Source organism: Mustela lutreola, chromosome 13 (genome assembly GCF_030435805.1).
Source record: "Mustela lutreola isolate mMusLut2 chromosome 13, mMusLut2.pri, whole genome shotgun sequence".
In the NCBI taxonomy this organism is placed as follows: domain Eukaryota; kingdom Metazoa; phylum Chordata; class Mammalia; order Carnivora; family Mustelidae; genus Mustela; species Mustela lutreola.
The window spans coordinates 87,918,703-87,937,697 of record NC_081302.1 but is presented as its reverse complement, the minus strand read 5'-3'; positions in this window follow the sequence as shown (position 1 = coordinate 87,937,697).

The window sequence follows — 18,995 nt, the reverse complement described above, 5'->3', positions numbered from 1 at the left end:
CCCAATGCTCCCTATTCAGTGCACAGGCCGTGTGCAGGTATCCTGTCACCTCTCCTTTCCTCTGGGGAAAGCACTGGCCTCGTCCGCGAGTTCGCCTGAGCGCCAGAGTAAAAGGCCAAGCGATGCCTACACTGGGAGATGGTAGTGTGCCTAGAGTGCCATACTAGGCTACGCACGCTACTGCAGGGTTGTGGCTGCGTCTGCTTAGTTCGGCCTGGCAGGTTGAACCATGGACGCGAACATGGAGCACGGGAAAGCAAGGCCCAAGAGGCACCAGCTCTCCCGCAGCTCCTCTACCCTGATGCGACTGAAGCCTTGCTGAGGAAGCAGCAGCGAAGTGCTGTTCGCGCCAAGCCAAAGTCTCTGCGAAAGCACAGCATTCGCTGAGAAATGTTCCGCAAGCTGCTGCAGTTTGCATGAGCCCAGTCTCACGGTGGGAGAACCCCGCATACAGCGAAAGCCTCTTTGCCTGGTCATCTCTCCTGGGAAAGCACAGCGTTCCATGGGAAATCAGAAATCAGATGCTGCTGCTGCTTGCCTGAGCTAGTCACCGCAGCTCAGTGGAAGATACCCGCATGTAGCGAAATACACTTTGCCCTAGTATCCCCTCTGCCTGATGGAGAAGCCAAGTGTGGGGAACCCGCATCACGCTGCCCCCGGAGAAGAGAAGGAGACGTTGGCCTTGGGGTCGGGAAACGCTCGCGCCGCAGGATAGCCTGCCGTGGCACCAAGAGCAGGCCAGGGACAAGACAAGTGTCACCCGCTTCCTGTGCGGAGAGAGGGTAGCCTGGCTGCTAAGGAGACATGAGGGGACTACTAGGGCAGAGGCGCTTGCTCCACTCTGAGGAAGGAGTCATGGGCAGAAGGCAGGCCTGTCCTGTACCTCGGGTCCCATGGGGATAGCATCTCCTTGGCCACCTGTCCCAAGGGCAGACTTGGCTTGCCACCAGGTGCCATAGCCGTAACCTGGAGAACAACCCCATGTAGAAACGGGCAGTCAGATGCCGTCTATCACCAAGATGTGGCAGCGATATGGGTGGCAAGGGGTATGCCGGGGAAGGAATGGAGACAGTCCCCCACAGGTCCCCATCCCTGTGCACGGGCCGTCTACAGGGATCTTGTCGCCTCCTCTCTCCTGTGGTGAAGGCACTGGCCTAGACCCTGAGACTGCCTGAGCACAGGAGCAAAAGGCAAAGCCTTACCTACCCCAGGAGATGGCAATAGGCATAGAGTGCCATGATAAGACACACACGCTCCTGCAGGGTTGTGACTGTGTCTGCTGAATTCGGCATAGCAAGGTGAACGCCGGGCGTGAACTTGGAGCCCGGGAAAGCAAGTCCCAAGAGATACCAGCTCTCCCGCGGCTCTTCTTCCCAGCCGCGACAGAGTGAACACCCAAAGCCTTTCTGAGGAAGCAGCAGCGAAGTGCGGTTCGTGCTAAGCTGAGTACCTCTGCGAAAGCATAGCAGTCGCTTGGAAATCAGAGTCGGTTCTCTGGGCTGTTTTTGTTGCTTGCCTTACCCTAGTATGCGCAGCACTATGGGAGAATTCCCATAGAGCAAAAGCCTCTTTGCCCTGGCATCCCCTCTGGGAAAGCACAGCATTCTTTGGGACATCAGAGTCGGGTCTGAGGGATTCTCTGTTTCCTGAGCTGGTCTCCTCAGCACGGTAAAATAAACCCGCATGGAGCGAAATCCTCTATGCCTGGGCATCCCCTCTGCCTGAGAGAGAAGCGCGCTTGCGCCTGTGGAATTAGCCTTAAGGAATGGGACAGGTGTTTCACTGCGGTCCCCAGGAGCATGTCCGTGGAAGGGGCAGCACGCTGCCCGTTGGGATTAGAAGGAGCCGTTGGCCTTCTGGTCTGGAAAAGGTTGCGAAGCAGGAGAGCCGGCCCTGACAGGCACAGCGGCCGGTGGTAATACAAGTGTCACCTGCACCCAGTGCAAATAGACGGAAGCCTGGCTGCTAAGGAGACAGGCGGGGATGAGTATGGCAGGGTGCGTGCTCCACTCTTAGGAAGGAGTCCGGGTAGCAAGCATGCCTGTCCTGAGCCTGTGGGAAAAGGAGACAGCAGCTCTTTGGCCACCTGTCCCTGGGGCAGACATGCTCTAGCAACCAGGGGCCTACGCAGAACTCGCAGAAACAGCTCCCTGAAATAACGGGGAGTCAGATGCCGACTTCCTCCAGGATGTGGAAGCTTGGAGAAGGCACGGGGTTTAAGGGGCAGGAGTGGGGACAGTCCCCCAAAGCTCCCTATTCAGTGCACGGGCCGTGTGCAGGGATCCTGTCACCTCTCCTTTCCTCTGGGGAAGTCACTGGCCTAGTCCGCGAGTCCGCCTGAGCGCCAGAGTAAAAGGCCAAGCGATGCCTACACTGGGAGATGGTAGTGTGCCTAGAGTGCCATACTAGGCTACGCACGCTACTGCAGGGTTGTGGCTGCGTCTGCTTAGATCGGCCTGGCAGGGTGAACCAAGGACGCGAACATGGAGCCCGGGAAAGCAAGGCCCAAGAGGCACCAGCTCTCCCGCAGCTCTTCTTCCCTGATGCGACTGAAGCCTTGCTGAGGAAGCAGCAGCGAAGTGCTGTTCGCTCCAAGCCAAAGCTTCTGCTAAAGCACAGCATTCGCTGAGAAATGTTCTGCGGGCTGCTGCAGTTTGCATGAGCCTAGTCTCGCGGTGGGAGAAACCCGCATACAGCGAAAGCCTCTTTGCCTGGGCATCTCCCCTGGGAATGCACAGCGTTCCTTGGGAAATCAGAGTTGGGTTTGGGGATGCTGCTGCTGCTTGCCTGAGCTAGTCACCGCAGCTCAGTGGAAGATACCTGCATGGAGCGAAATACCCTTTGCCCTAGCATCCGCTCTGCCTGAGAGAGAAGCCAAGTGTGGGGAACCCGCAGCACGCCGCCCCCGGAGAAGAGAAGGAGACGATGGCCTTGGGGTCGGGAAACGCTCGCGCCGCAGGATAGCCTGCCGTGGCACGAAGAGCAGGCCGGTGGCAAGAAAAGTGTCACCCGCTTCCTGTGCGGAGAGAGGGTAGCCTGTCTGCTAAGGAGACATGAGGGGACTACTAGGGCAGAGGCGCGTTTTCCACTCTGAGCAAGGAGTCTGGGCAGAAGGCAGGCCTGTCCTGTGCCTCTGGTCCAAAGGGGACAGCATCTCCTTAGCCACCTGTCCCAAGGGCAGATAGACGGAAGCCTGGCTGCTAAGGAGACAGGAGGGGATGAGTATGGCAGGGCGCGTGCTCCACTCTTAGGAAGGAGTCTGGGTAGCAAGCATGCCTGTCCTCAGTCTGTGGGAAAAGGAGACAGCAGCTCTTTCGCCACCTGTCCCTGGGGCAGACATGCTCTAGCAACCAGGGGCCTACGCAGAACTCGCAGAAACAGCTCCCTGAAATAACGGGGAGTCAGATGCCGACTTCCTCCAGTATGTGGAAGCTTGGAGAAGGCACGGGTTAAGGGGCAGGAGTGGGGACAGTCCGCCAAAGCTCCCTATTAAGTGCATGGGCGGTGTGGCGGGATCATGTCACCTCTCCTATCCTGTGAGGAAAGCACTGGCCTAGTCCGAGAATCCGCCTGAGCACCAGAGTAAAAGGTCAAGCGATGCCTACACTGGGAGATGGTAGTGTGCATAGAGTACCATCCTAGGCTACGCACGCTACTTCAGCGTTGTGGCTGCGTCTGCTTAGTACGATTTGGCAGCGTGAACAAAGGCTTGAACATGGAGCCCGGGAAAGCAAGGCCCAAGAGGCACCACCTTTCCCGCAGCTCTTCTACCCTGACGTGACAGAGAGAATGACCAAAACCTTGCTGAGGAAGCAGCAGTGAAGTGCGGTTCGTGCCAAACTGAAAACCTCTGCGAAAGCATAGCAGTCGCTGGGAAATCAGAGTCGGTTCTGTGGGCTGCTGTTGCTCTTTGCCTTCGCCTAGTATAGTATTGGTATTAGGATGGTAGAAACCCTTAGAGAGCGAAATCCTCTTTGCTCGGGCATCCACCCTGGGAAAAGACAGCATTCTTTGGGAAATCCGAGTTGGGTCTGAGGGAATCTCCTGTTGCCTGAGCTGGTCTCCTCTGCACGGTGTAATAAACCCGCATGGAGCGAAATCATCTATGCCTGGACATCCCCGCTGCCTGAGAGAGAAGCGCGCTTGCGCCTGTGGAAAGAGTCTAAAGGAAAGGGACACGTATTTCACTGCGCTCGCTAGGAGCATGTCTGAGGAAGGTGCAGCACGCTGCCCAGAGAGAAGAGCAGGAGACCCTGGCCTTCTGGTCTGGAAACAGTTGCGAAGCAGGAGAGCCAACCCTGGCAGGCACAGCGGCCGGTGGCAATACAAGTGTCACCGGCTCGCTGTGCAGAGAGACGGAAGCTTGGCTGCTAAGGAGACAGGAGGGGATGAGGTGTGCCGGGCGCGTGCTCCTCTCTTTGAAGGAGTCTGGGCAGAAAGCATGCCTGTCCTGAGCCTCTTGGCCCAAGGAGACAGCAGCTCCTTGGCCACCTGTCCCTGGGGCAGACATGCTCTAGCCACCAGGCGCCTACCCTATACTCGCAGAAACAGCTCCTGAAATAACGGGGAGTCAGATGCCGACTTCCTCCAGGATGTGGAAGCTTGGAGGACGCACGGGGTTTAAGGGGCAGGAGTGGGGACAGTCCCCCAAAGCTCCCTATTCAGTGCACGGGCCGTGTGCAGGGATCCTGTCACCTCTCCTTTCCTCTGGGGAAAGCACTGGCCTAGTCCGCGAGTCCGCCTGAGCGCCAGAGTTAAAGGCCAAGCGATGCCTACACTGGGAGATGGTAGTGTGTCTAGAGTGCCATCCGAGGCTACGCACGCTACTGCAGGGTTGTGGCTGTATCTGCTTAGTTCGGCCTGGCAGGGTGAACGCAGGACTCGAACATGGAGCCCGGGAAAGCAAGGCCCAAGAGGCACCAGCTCTCCCGCAGCTCTTCTTCCCTGATGCGACTGAAGCCTTGCTGAGGAGGCAGCAGCTAAGTGCTGTTCGCTCCAAGCCAAAGCCTCTGCGAACGTACATCATTCGCTGAGAAATGTTCTGCGGAATGCTGCAGCATGCATGAGCCAAGTCTCGCGGACGGAGAAACCCGGATACAGCGAAAGCCTCTTTGCCTGGGCATCTCCCCTTGGAAAGCACAGCGTTCCTTGGGAAATCAGAGTTGGGTTTGGGGATGCTGCTGCTGCTTGCCTGAGCTAGTCACCGCAGCTCAGTGGAAGATACCCGCATGGAGCGAAATACCCTTTGCCCTAGAATCCCCTCGGCTTGAGAGAGAAGCCCAGTGTGGGGAACCCGCAGCAAGCCGCCCCCGGAGAAGAGAAGGAGACGTTGGCCTTGGGGTCGGGAAACGCTCGCGCCGCAGGATAGCCTGCTGTGGCACCAAGAGCAGGCCGGTGGCAAGACAAGTGTCACCCGCTTCCTGTGCGGAGAGAGGGTAGCCTGGCTGCTAAGGTGACATGAGGGGACTACAAGGGCAGAGGCGCTTGCTCCACTCTGAGGAAGGAGTCTGGGCAGAAGGCAGGCCTGTCCTGTGCCTCTGGTCCAAAGGGGACAGTATCTCCTTGGCCACCTATCCCACGGGCAGACTTGGGCTTGCCACCAGGTGCCATACCCGGAACTCGCAGAAACAACCCCATGGAGAAACGGGCAGTCAGATGCCGTCTATCACCAAGATGTGGCAGCCATGTGGGTGGCAGGGGGTGTGCCAGGGAAGGAATGGAGACCGTCCCCCACAGTTCCCCATCCCTGTGAATGGGCCGTGTAGAGGGATCTTGTCGCCTCCTCTCTCCTGTGGTGAAGGCACTGGCCTAGACCACGAGCTTGCCTGAGCACCGGAGCAAAAGGCAAAGCCTTAACTACCCCAGGAGATGGCAATAGGCATAGAGTGCCATGCTAAGACACACACGCTCCTGCAGGGTGGTGACAGTGTCTGCTGAATTCGGCATAGCAAGGTGAACGCCGGGGGTGAACTTGGAGCCCGGGAAAGCAAGTCCCAAGAGACACCTGCTCTCCCCCGGCTCTTCTTCCCTGCCGCGACAGAGTGAACACCCAAAGCCTTTCTGAGGAAGCATCAGCGAAGTGCGGTTCGTGCCAAGCTGAATACCTCTGCGAAAGCATAGCAGTCGCTTGGAAATCAGAGTCTGTTCTCTGGGCTGTTTTTGTTGCTTGCCTTACCCTACTATGCGCAGTACTATCGGAGAATCCCGCATAGAGCGAAAGCTTCTTTGCCCTGGCATCGCCTCTGGGAAAGCACAGCATTCTTTGGGAAATCAGAGTCGGGTCTGAGGGATTCTCTGTTTCCTGAGCTGGTCTCCTCAGCACGGTGTAATAAACCCGCATGGAGCGAAATCCTCTATGCCTGGGCATCCCCTCTGCCTGAGAGAGAAGCGCGCTTGTGCCTGTGGAAATAGCCTTAAGGAATGGGACAGGTTTTTTACTGTGGTCCCCAGGAGCATGTCCGTGGAAGGTGCAGCATGCTGCCCAGTGAGAAGAGCAGGAGCCCCTGGCCTTCTCGTCCGGAAACAGTGGTGAAGCAGGAGAGCCGGACCTGGAAGGCACAGCGGCCGCTAGCAATACAAGTGTCACCGGCTCCCTGTGCAGAGCGATGGAAGCCTGGCTGCTAAGGAGACAGGAGGGGATGAGGTGTGCCGGGCGCGTGCTCCTCTCTTAGGAAGGAGTCTGGGCAGAAAGCATACCTGTCTTGAGCCTCAGGGCCCAAGGAGACAGCAGCTCTTTGGCCAACTGTCCCTGGGGCGGACATGCTCTAGCAACCAGGGGGCTACGCAGAACTGGCAGCAACAGTTCCTGAAATAACGGGGAGTCAGATGCCAACTTCCTCCAGGATGTGGAAGCTTGGAGAAGACACGGGGTTTAAGGGGCAGGAGTGGGGACAGTCCCCCAAAGCTCCATATTCAGTGCACGGGCCGTGTGCAGGGATCCTGTCACCTCTCCTTTCCTCTGGGGAATGCACTGGCCTAGTCAGCGAGTCCGCCTGAGCGCCAGAGTAAAAGGCCAAGCGATGCTTACACTGGGAGATGGTAGTGTGCCTAGAGTGCCATATTAGGCTACGCACGCTACTGCAGGGTTGTGGCTGTGTCTGCTTAGTTCGGCCTGGCAGGGTGAACCAAGGACGCGAACATGGAGCCCGGGATAGCAAGGCCCAAGAGGCACCAGCTCTCCCGCAGCTCTTCTTCCCTGATGCGACTGAAGCCTTGCTGAGGAAGCAGCAGCGAAGTGCTGTTCGCTCCAGGCCAAAGCTTCAGCGAAAGCACAGCATTCGCTGAGAAATGTTCTGCGGGCTGCTGCAGTTTGCATGAGCCTAGTCTCCCGGTGGGAGAACCCCGCATACAGCAAAAGCCTCTTTGCCTGGTCATCTCCCCTGGGAAAGCACAGCGTTCCTTGGGAAATCAGAGTTGGGTTTGGGGATGCTGCTGCTGCTTGCCTGAGCTTGTCACCGCAGCTCAGTGGAAGATACCTGCATGGAGCGAAATACCCTTTGCCCTAGCATCCGCTCTGCCTGAGAGAGAAGCCAAGTGTGGGGAACCCGCAGCACGCCGCCCCCGGAGAAGAGAAGGAGACGTTGGCCTTGGGGTCGGGAAACGATCGCGGCGCAGGATAGCCTGCCGTGGCACGACGAGCAGGCCGGTGGCAAGAAAAGTGTCACCCGCTTCCTGTGCGGAGAGAGGGTAGCCTGGCTGCTAAGGAGACATGAGGGGACTACTAGGGCAGAGGCGCTTGCTCCACTCTGAGGAAGGAGTCTGGGCAGAAGGCAGGCCTGTCCTGTGCCTCTGGTCCAAAGGGGACAGCATCTCCTTGGCCACCTGCCCCAAGGGAAGACTTGGCTTGCCACCAGGTGCCATAGCCGTAACTCGGAGAACAACCCCATGGAGAAACGGGCAGTCAGATGCCGTCTATCACCAAGATGTTGAAGCGATATGGGTGGCAAGGGGTGTGCCAGGGAAGGAATGGAGACAGTCCCCCACAGGTCCCGATCCCTGTGCACGGGCCGTCTACAGGGATCTTGTCGCCTCTTCTCTCCTGTGGTGAAGGCACTGGCCTAGACCCCGAGCTTGCCTGAGCACCGGAGCAAAAGGCAAAGCCTTACCTACCCGAGGAGATGGAAATAGGCACAGGGTGCCATGCTAAGACACACACGCTCCTGCAGGGTTGTGACTGTGTCTGCTGAATTCGTCATAGAAGGTGAACGCTGGGCGTGAACTTGGAGCCCGGGAAAGGAAGTCCCAAGAGACACCAGCTATCCCGCGGCTCTTCTTCCCAGCCGCGACAGAGTGAACACCCAAAGCCTTTCTGAGGAAGCAGCAGCGAAGTGCGGTTCGTGCCAAGCTGAATACCTCTGCGAAAGCATAGCAGTCGCTTGGAAATCAGAGTCGGTTCTCTGGGCTGTTTTTGTTGCTTGCCTTACCCTAGTATGCGCAGCACTATGGGAGAATTCCCATAGAGCAAAAGCCTCTTTGCCCTGGCATCCCCTCTGGGAAAGCACAGCATTCTTTGGGAAATCAGAGTCGGGTCTGAGGGATTCTCTGTTTCCTGAGCTGGTCTCCTCAGCACGGTGTAATAAACCCGCATGGAGCGAAATCCTCAATGCCTGGGCATCCCCGCTGCCTGAGAGAGAAGCGCGCTGCGCCTGTGGAATTAGCCTTAAGGAATGGGACAGATGTTTCACTGCCGTCCCCAGGAGCATGTCCGTGGAAGGGGCAGCACGCTGCCCGTTGGGAAGAGCAGGAGCCGTTGGCCTTCTGGTCTGGAAACTGTTGCGAAACAGGAGAGCAGGCCCTGACAGACACAGCGGCCGGTGGTAATACAAGTGTCACCTGAACCAGTGCAGATAGACGGAAGCCTGGCTGCTAAGGAGACAGGCGGGGATGAGTATGACAGGGCGCGTGCTCCACTCTTAGGAAGGAGTCAGGGTAGCAAGCATGCCTGTCCTGAGCCTGTGGGAAAAGGAGACAGCAGCTCTTTGGCCACCTGTCCCTGGGGCAGACATGCTCTAGCAACCAGGGGCCTACGCAGAACTCGCAGAAACAGCTCCCTGAAATAACGGGGAGTCAGATGCCGACTTCCTCCAGGATGTGGAAGCTTGGAGAAGGCACGGGGTTTAAGGGGCAGGAGTGGGGCCAGTCTCCCAATGCTCCCTATTCAGTGCACGGGCCGTGTGCAGGGATCCTGTCACCTCTCCTTTCCTCTGGGGAAAGCACTGGCCTAGTCCGCGAGTCCGCCTGAGCGCCAGAGTAAAAGGCCAAGCGATGCCTACACTGGGAGATGGTAGTGTGCCTAGAGTGCCATACTAGGCGACGCAGGCTACTGCAGGGTTTTGGCTGCATCTGCTTAGTTCGGCCTGGCAGGGTGAACCATGGACGCGAACATGGAGCACGGGAAAGCAAGGCCCAAGAGGCACCAGCTCTCCCGCAGCTCCTCTACCCTGATGCGACTGAAGCCTTGCTGAGGAAGCAGCAGCGAAGTGCTGTTCGCGCAAAGCCAAAGCCTCTGCGAAAGCACAGCATTCGCTGAGAAATGGTCCGCAAGCTGCTGCAGTTTGCATGAGCACAGTCTCAAGGTGGGAGAACCCCGCATACAGCGAAAGCCTCGTTGCCTGTTCATCTCTCCTGGGAAAGCACAGCGTTCCATGGGAAATCAGAGTTGGGTTTGGGGATGCTGCTGCTGCTTGCCTGAGCTAGTCACCGCAGCTCAGTGGAAGATACCCGCATGGAGCGACATACCCTTTGCCCTAGTATCCCCTCTGCCTGAGAGAGAAGGCAAGTGTGGGGAACCCGCAGCACGCCGCCCCCGGAGAAGAGAAGGAGACGTTGGCCTTGGGGTCGGGAAACGCTCGCGCCGCAGGATAGCCTGCCGTGGCACCAAGAGCAGGCCGGGGGCAAGACAAGTGTCACCCGCTTCCTGTGCGGAGAGAGGGTAGCCTGGCTGCTAAGGAGACATGAGGGGACTACTAGGGCAGAGGCGCTTACTCCACTCTGAGGAAGGAGTCTGGGCAGAAGGCAGGCCTGTCCTGTGCCTCTGGTCCCATGGGGATAGCATCTCCTTGGCCACCTGTCCCAAGGGCAGACTTGGCTTGCCACCAGGTGCCATACCCGTAACACGGAGAACAACCCCATGGAGAAACGGGCAGTCAGATGCCGTCTATCACCAAGATGTGGCAGCAATGTGGGTGGCAGGGGGTGTGCCGGGGAAGGAATGCAGACAGTCCCCCACAGGTCCCCATCCCTGTGCACAGGCCGTCTACAGGGATCTTGTCGCCTCCTCTCTCCTGTGGTGAAGGCACTGGCCTAGACCCCGAAACTGCCTGAGCACCGGAGCAAAAGGCAAAGCCTTACCTACCCCAGGAGATGGAAATAGGCACAGAGTGCCATGCTAAGACACACACGCTCCTGCAGGGTTGTGACTGTGTCTGCTGAATTCGGCATAGCAAGGTGAACGCCGGGCGTGAACTTGGAGCCGGGAAAGCAAGTCCCAAGAGACACCAGCTCTCCCGCGGCTCTTCTTCCCAGCCGCGACAGAGTGAACACCCAAAGCCTTTCTGAGGAAGCAGCAGCGAAGTGCGGTTCGTGCCAAGCTGAATACCTCTGCGAAAGCATAGCAGTCGCTTGGAAATCAGAGTCGGTTCTCTGGGCTGTTTTTGTTGCTTGCCTTACCCTAGTATGCGCAGCACTATGGGAGAATTCCCATAGAGCAAAAGCCTCTTTGCCCTGGCATCCCCTCTGGGAAAGCACAGCATTCCTTGGGAAATCAGAGTCGGGTCTGAAGGATTCTCTGTTTCCTGAGCTGGTCTCCTCAGCACGATGTAATAAACCCGCATGGAGCGAAATCCTCAATGCCTGGGCATCCCCTCTGCCTGAGAGAGAAGCGCGCTTGCGCCTGTGGATTTAGCCTTAAGGAATGGGACAGTTGTTTCACTGCGGTCCCCAGGAGCATGTCCGTGGAAGGGGCAGCACGCTGCCCGTTGGGAAGAGCAGGAGCCGTTGGCCTTCTGGTCTGGAAACTGTTGCGAAACAGGAGAGCACGCCCTGACAGGCACAGCGGCCGGTGGTAATACAAGTGTCACCTGCACCCAGTGAAGATAGACGGAAGCCTGGCTGCTAAGGAGACAGGCGGGGATGAGTATGGCAGGGCGCGTGCTCCACTCTTAGGAAGGAGTCCGGGTAGCAAGCATGCCTGTCCTGAGCCTGTGGGAAAAGGAGACAGCAGCTCTTTGGCCACCTGCCCCTGGGGCAGACATGCTCTAGCAACCAGGGGCCTACGCAGAACTCGCAGAAACAGCTCCCTGAAATAACGGGGAGTCAGATGCCGACTTCCTCCAGGATGTGGAAGCTTGGAGAAGGCACTGGGTTTAAGGGGCAGGAGTGGGGACAGTCCCCCAATGCTCCCTATTCAGTGCACAGGCCGTGTGCAGGTATCCTGTCACCTCTCCTTTCCTCTGGGGAAAGCACTGGCCTCGTCCGCGAGTTCGCCTGAGCGCCAGAGTAAAAGGCCAAGCGATGCCTACACTGGGAGATGGTAGTGTGCCTAGAGTGCCATACTAGGCTACGCACGCTACTGCAGGGTTGTGGCTGCGTCTGCTTAGTTCGGCCTGGCAGGTTGAACCATGGACGCGAACATGGAGCACGGGAAAGCAAGGCCCAAGAGGCACCAGCTCTCCCGCAGCTCCTCTACCCTGATGCGACTGAAGCCTTGCTGAGGAAGCAGCAGCGAAGTGCTGTTCGCGCCAAGCCAAAGTCTCTGCGAAAGCACAGCATTCGCTGAGAAATGTTCCGCAAGCTGCTGCAGTTTGCATGAGCCCAGTCTCACGGTGGGAGAACCCCGCATACAGCGAAAGCCTCTTTGCCTGGTCATCTCTCCTGGGAAAGCACAGCGTTCCATGGGAAATCAGAAATCAGATGCTGCTGCTGCTTGCCTGAGCTAGTCACCGCAGCTCAGTGGAAGATACCCGCATGTAGCGAAATACACTTTGCCCTAGTATCCCCTCTGCCTGATGGAGAAGCCAAGTGTGGGGAACCCGCATCACGCTGCCCCCGGAGAAGAGAAGGAGACGTTGGCCTTGGGGTCGGGAAACGCTCGCGCCGCAGGATAGCCTGCCGTGGCACCAAGAGCAGGCCAGGGACAAGACAAGTGTCACCCGCTTCCTGTGCGGAGAGAGGGTAGCCTGGCTGCTAAGGAGACATGAGGGGACTACTAGGGCAGAGGCGCTTGCTCCACTCTGAGGAAGGAGTCATGGGCAGAAGGCAGGCCTGTCCTGTACCTCGGGTCCCATGGGGATAGCATCTCCTTGGCCACCTGTCCCAAGGGCAGACTTGGCTTGCCACCAGGTGCCATAGCCGTAACCTGGAGAACAACCCCATGTAGAAACGGGCAGTCAGATGCCGTCTATCACCAAGATGTGGCAGCGATATGGGTGGCAAGGGGTATGCCGGGGAAGGAATGGAGACAGTCCCCCACAGGTCCCCATCCCTGTGCACGGGCCGTCTACAGGGATCTTGTCGCCTCCTCTCTCCTGTGGTGAAGGCACTGGCCTAGACCCTGAGACTGCCTGAGCACAGGAGCAAAAGGCAAAGCCTTACCTACCCCAGGAGATGGCAATAGGCATAGAGTGCCATGATAAGACACACACGCTCCTGCAGGGTTGTGACTGTGTCTGCTGAATTCGGCATAGCAAGGTGAACGCCGGGCGTGAACTTGGAGCCCGGGAAAGCAAGTCCCAAGAGATACCAGCTCTCCCGCGGCTCTTCTTCCCAGCCGCGACAGAGTGAACACCCAAAGCCTTTCTGAGGAAGCAGCAGCGAAGTGCGGTTCGTGCTAAGCTGAGTACCTCTGCGAAAGCATAGCAGTCGCTTGGAAATCAGAGTCGGTTCTCTGGGCTGTTTTTGTTGCTTGCCTTACCCTAGTATGCGCAGCACTATGGGAGAATTCCCATAGAGCAAAAGCCTCTTTGCCCTGGCATCCCCTCTGGGAAAGCACAGCATTCTTTGGGACATCAGAGTCGGGTCTGAGGGATTCTCTGTTTCCTGAGCTGGTCTCCTCAGCACGGTAAAATAAACCCGCATGGAGCGAAATCCTCTATGCCTGGGCATCCCCTCTGCCTGAGAGAGAAGCGCGCTTGCGCCTGTGGAATTAGCCTTAAGGAATGGGACAGGTGTTTCACTGCGGTCCCCAGGAGCATGTCCGTGGAAGGGGCAGCACGCTGCCCGTTGGGATTAGAAGGAGCCGTTGGCCTTCTGGTCTGGAAAAGGTTGCGAAGCAGGAGAGCCGGCCCTGACAGGCACAGCGGCCGGTGGTAATACAAGTGTCACCTGCACCCAGTGCAAATAGACGGAAGCCTGGCTGCTAAGGAGACAGGCGGGGATGAGTATGGCAGGGTGCGTGCTCCACTCTTAGGAAGGAGTCCGGGTAGCAAGCATGCCTGTCCTGAGCCTGTGGGAAAAGGAGACAGCAGCTCTTTGGCCACCTGTCCCTGGGGCAGACATGCTCTAGCAACCAGGGGCCTACGCAGAACTCGCAGAAACAGCTCCCTGAAATAACGGGGAGTCAGATGCCGACTTCCTCCAGGATGTGGAAGCTTGGAGAAGGCACGGGGTTTAAGGGGCAGGAGTGGGGACAGTCCCCCAAAGCTCCCTATTCAGTGCACGGGCCGTGTGCAGGGATCCTGTCACCTCTCCTTTCCTCTGGGGAAGTCACTGGCCTAGTCCGCGAGTCCGCCTGAGCGCCAGAGTAAAAGGCCAAGCGATGCCTACACTGGGAGATGGTAGTGTGCCTAGAGTGCCATACTAGGCTACGCACGCTACTGCAGGGTTGTGGCTGCGTCTGCTTAGATCGGCCTGGCAGGGTGAACCAAGGACGCGAACATGGAGCCCGGGAAAGCAAGGCCCAAGAGGCACCAGCTCTCCCGCAGCTCTTCTTCCCTGATGCGACTGAAGCCTTGCTGAGGAAGCAGCAGCGAAGTGCTGTTCGCTCCAAGCCAAAGCTTCTGCTAAAGCACAGCATTCGCTGAGAAATGTTCTGCGGGCTGCTGCAGTTTGCATGAGCCTAGTCTCGCGGTGGGAGAAACCCGCATACAGCGAAAGCCTCTTTGCCTGGGCATCTCCCCTGGGAATGCACAGCGTTCCTTGGGAAATCAGAGTTGGGTTTGGGGATGCTGCTGCTGCTTGCCTGAGCTAGTCACCGCAGCTCAGTGGAAGATACCTGCATGGAGCGAAATACCCTTTGCCCTAGCATCCGCTCTGCCTGAGAGAGAAGCCAAGTGTGGGGAACCCGCAGCACGCCGCCCCCGGAGAAGAGAAGGAGACGATGGCCTTGGGGTCGGGAAACGCTCGCGCCGCAGGATAGCCTGCCGTGGCACGAAGAGCAGGCCGGTGGCAAGAAAAGTGTCACCCGCTTCCTGTGCGGAGAGAGGGTAGCCTGTCTGCTAAGGAGACATGAGGGGACTACTAGGGCAGAGGCGCGTTTTCCACTCTGAGCAAGGAGTCTGGGCAGAAGGCAGGCCTGTCCTGTGCCTCTGGTCCAAAGGGGACAGCATCTCCTTAGCCACCTGTCCCAAGGGCAGATAGACGGAAGCCTGGCTGCTAAGGAGACAGGAGGGGATGAGTATGGCAGGGCGCGTGCTCCACTCTTAGGAAGGAGTCTGGGTAGCAAGCATGCCTGTCCTCAGTCTGTGGGAAAAGGAGACAGCAGCTCTTTCGCCACCTGTCCCTGGGGCAGACATGCTCTAGCAACCAGGGGCCTACGCAGAACTCGCAGAAACAGCTCCCTGAAATAACGGGGAGTCAGATGCCGACTTCCTCCAGTATGTGGAAGCTTGGAGAAGGCACGGGTTAAGGGGCAGGAGTGGGGACAGTCCGCCAAAGCTCCCTATTAAGTGCATGGGCGGTGTGGCGGGATCATGTCACCTCTCCTATCCTGTGAGGAAAGCACTGGCCTAGTCCGAGAATCCGCCTGAGCACCAGAGTAAAAGGTCAAGCGATGCCTACACTGGGAGATGGTAGTGTGCATAGAGTACCATCCTAGGCTACGCACGCTACTTCAGCGTTGTGGCTGCGTCTGCTTAGTACGATTTGGCAGCGTGAACAAAGGCTTGAACATGGAGCCCGGGAAAGCAAGGCCCAAGAGGCACCACCTTTCCCGCAGCTCTTCTACCCTGACGTGACAGAGAGAATGACCAAAACCTTGCTGAGGAAGCAGCAGTGAAGTGCGGTTCGTGCCAAACTGAAAACCTCTGCGAAAGCATAGCAGTCGCTGGGAAATCAGAGTCGGTTCTGTGGGCTGCTGTTGCTCTTTGCCTTCGCCTAGTATAGTATTGGTATTAGGATGGTAGAAACCCTTAGAGAGCGAAATCCTCTTTGCTCGGGCATCCACCCTGGGAAAAGACAGCATTCTTTGGGAAATCCGAGTTGGGTCTGAGGGAATCTCCTGTTGCCTGAGCTGGTCTCCTCTGCACGGTGTAATAAACCCGCATGGAGCGAAATCATCTATGCCTGGACATCCCCGCTGCCTGAGAGAGAAGCGCGCTTGCGCCTGTGGAAAGAGTCTAAAGGAAAGGGACACGTATTTCACTGCGCTCGCTAGGAGCATGTCTGAGGAAGGTGCAGCACGCTGCCCAGAGAGAAGAGCAGGAGACCCTGGCCTTCTGGTCTGGAAACAGTTGCGAAGCAGGAGAGCCAACCCTGGCAGGCACAGCGGCCGGTGGCAATACAAGTGTCACCGGCTCGCTGTGCAGAGAGACGGAAGCTTGGCTGCTAAGGAGACAGGAGGGGATGAGGTGTGCCGGGCGCGTGCTCCTCTCTTTGAAGGAGTCTGGGCAGAAAGCATGCCTGTCCTGAGCCTCTTGGCCCAAGGAGACAGCAGCTCCTTGGCCACCTGTCCCTGGGGCAGACATGCTCTAGCCACCAGGCGCCTACCCTATACTCGCAGAAACAGCTCCTGAAATAACGGGGAGTCAGATGCCGACTTCCTCCAGGATGTGGAAGCTTGGAGGACGCACGGGGTTTAAGGGGCAGGAGTGGGGACAGTCCCCCAAAGCTCCCTATTCAGTGCACGGGCCGTGTGCAGGGATCCTGTCACCTCTCCTTTCCTCTGGGGAAAGCACTGGCCTAGTCCGCGAGTCCGCCTGAGCGCCAGAGTTAAAGGCCAAGCGATGCCTACACTGGGAGATGGTAGTGTGTCTAGAGTGCCATCCGAGGCTACGCACGCTACTGCAGGGTTGTGGCTGTATCTGCTTAGTTCGGCCTGGCAGGGTGAACGCAGGACTCGAACATGGAGCCCGGGAAAGCAAGGCCCAAGAGGCACCAGCTCTCCCGCAGCTCTTCTTCCCTGATGCGACTGAAGCCTTGCTGAGGAGGCAGCAGCTAAGTGCTGTTCGCTCCAAGCCAAAGCCTCTGCGAACGTACATCATTCGCTGAGAAATGTTCTGCGGAATGCTGCAGCATGCATGAGCCAAGTCTCGCGGACGGAGAAACCCGGATACAGCGAAAGCCTCTTTGCCTGGGCATCTCCCCTTGGAAAGCACAGCGTTCCTTGGGAAATCAGAGTTGGGTTTGGGGATGCTGCTGCTGCTTGCCTGAGCTAGTCACCGCAGCTCAGTGGAAGATACCCGCATGGAGCGAAATACCCTTTGCCCTAGAATCCCCTCGGCTTGAGAGAGAAGCCCAGTGTGGGGAACCCGCAGCAAGCCGCCCCCGGAGAAGAGAAGGAGACGTTGGCCTTGGGGTCGGGAAACGCTCGCGCCGCAGGATAGCCTGCTGTGGCACCAAGAGCAGGCCGGTGGCAAGACAAGTGTCACCCGCTTCCTGTGCGGAGAGAGGGTAGCCTGGCTGCTAAGGTGACATGAGGGGACTACAAGGGCAGAGGCGCTTGCTCCACTCTGAGGAAGGAGTCTGGGCAGAAGGCAGGCCTGTCCTGTGCCTCTGGTCCAAAGGGGACAGTATCTCCTTGGCCACCTATCCCACGGGCAGACTTGGGCTTGCCACCAGGTGCCATACCCGGAACTCGCAGAAACAACCCCATGGAGAAACGGGCAGTCAGATGCCGTCTATCACCAAGATGTGGCAGCCATGTGGGTGGCAGGGGGTGTGCCGGGGAAGGAATGGAGACAGTCCCCCACAGTTCCCCATCCCTGTGAACGGGCCGTGTAGAGGGATCTTGTCGCCTCCTCTCTCCTGTGGTGAAGGCACTGGCCTAGACCACGAGCTTGCCTGAGCACCGGAGCAAAAGGCAAAGCCTTAACTACCCCAGGAGATGGCAATAGGCATAGAGTGCCATGCTAAGACACACACGCTCCTGCAGGGTGGTGACAGTGTCTGCTGAATTCGGCATAGCAAGGTGAACGCCGGGGGTGAACTTGGAGCCCGGGAAAGCAAGTCCCAAGAGACACCTGCTCTCCCCCGGCTCTTCTTCCCTGCCGCGACAGAGTGAACACCCAAAGCCGTTCTGAGGAAGCATCAGCGAAGTGCGGTTCGTGCCAAGCTGAATACCTCTGCGAAAGCATAGCAGTCGCTTGGAAATCAGAGTCTGTTCTCTGGGCTGTTTTTGTTGCTTGCCTTACCCTACTATGCGCAGTACTATCGGAGAATCCCGCATAGAGCGAAAGCTTCTTTGCCCTGGCATCGCCTCTGGGAAAGCACAGCATTCTTTGGGAAATCAGAGTCGGGTCTGAGGGATTCTCTGTTTCCTGAGCTGGTCTCCTCAGCACGGTGTAATAAACCCGCATGGAGCGAAATCCTCTATGCCTGGGCATTCCCTCTGCCTGAGAGAGAAGCGCGCTTGTGCCTGTGGAAATAGCCTTAAGGAATGGGACAGGTTTTTTACTGTGGTCCCCAGGAGCATGTCCGTGGAAGGTGCAGCATGCTGCCCAGTGAGAAGAGCAGGAGCCCCTGGCCTTCTCGTCCGGAAACAGTGGTGAAGCAGGAGAGCCGGCCCTGGAAGGCACAGCGGCCGCTAGCAATACAAGTGTCACCGGCTCCCTGTGCAGAGCGATGGAAGCCTGGCTGCTAAGGAGACAGGAGGGGATGAGGTGTGCCGGGCGCGTGCTCCTCTCTTAGGAAGGAGTCTGGGCAGAAAGCATACCTGTCTTGAGCCTCAGGGCCCAAGGAGACAGCAGCTCTTTGGCCAACTGTCCCTGGGGCGGACATGCTCTAGCAACCAGGGGGCTACGCAGAACTGGCAGCAACAGTTCCTGAAATAACGGGGAGTCAGATGCCAACTTCCTCCAGGATGTGGAAGCTTGGAGAAGACACGGGGTTTAAGGGGCAGGAGTGGGGACAGTCCCCCAAAGCTCCATATTCAGTGCACGGGCCGTGTGCAGGGATCCTGTCACCTCTCCTTTCCTCTGGGGAATGCACTGGCCTAGTCCGCGAGTCCGCCTGAGCGCCAGAGTAAAAGGCCAAGCGATGCTTACACTGGGAGATGGTAGTGTGCCTAGAGTGCCATATTAGGCTACGCACGCTACTGCAGGGTTGTGGCTGCGTCTGCTTAGTTCGGCCTGGCAGGGTGAACCAAGGACGCGAACATAGAGCCCGGGATAGCAAGGCCCAAGAGGCACCAGCTCTCCCGCAGCTCTTCTTCCCTGATGCGACTGAAGCCTTGCTGAGGAAGCAGCAGCGAAGTGCTGTTCGCTCCAGGCCAAAGCTTCAGCGAAAGCACAGAATTCGCTGAGAAATGTTCTGCGGGCTGCTGCAGTTTGCATGAGCCTAGTCTCCCGGTGGGAGAACCCCGCATACAGCAAAAGCCTCTTTGCCTGGTCATCTCCCCTGGGAAAGCACAGCGTTCCTTGGGAAATCAGAGTTGGGTTTGGGGATGCTGCTGCTGCTTGCCTGAGCTTGTCACCGCAGCTCAGTGGAAGATACCTGCATGGAGCGAAATACCCTTTGCCCTAGCATCCGCTCTGCCTGAGAGAGAAGCCAAGTGTGGGGAACCCGCAGCACGCCGCCCCCGGAGAAGAGAAGGAGACGTTGGCCTTGGGGTCGGGAAACGATCG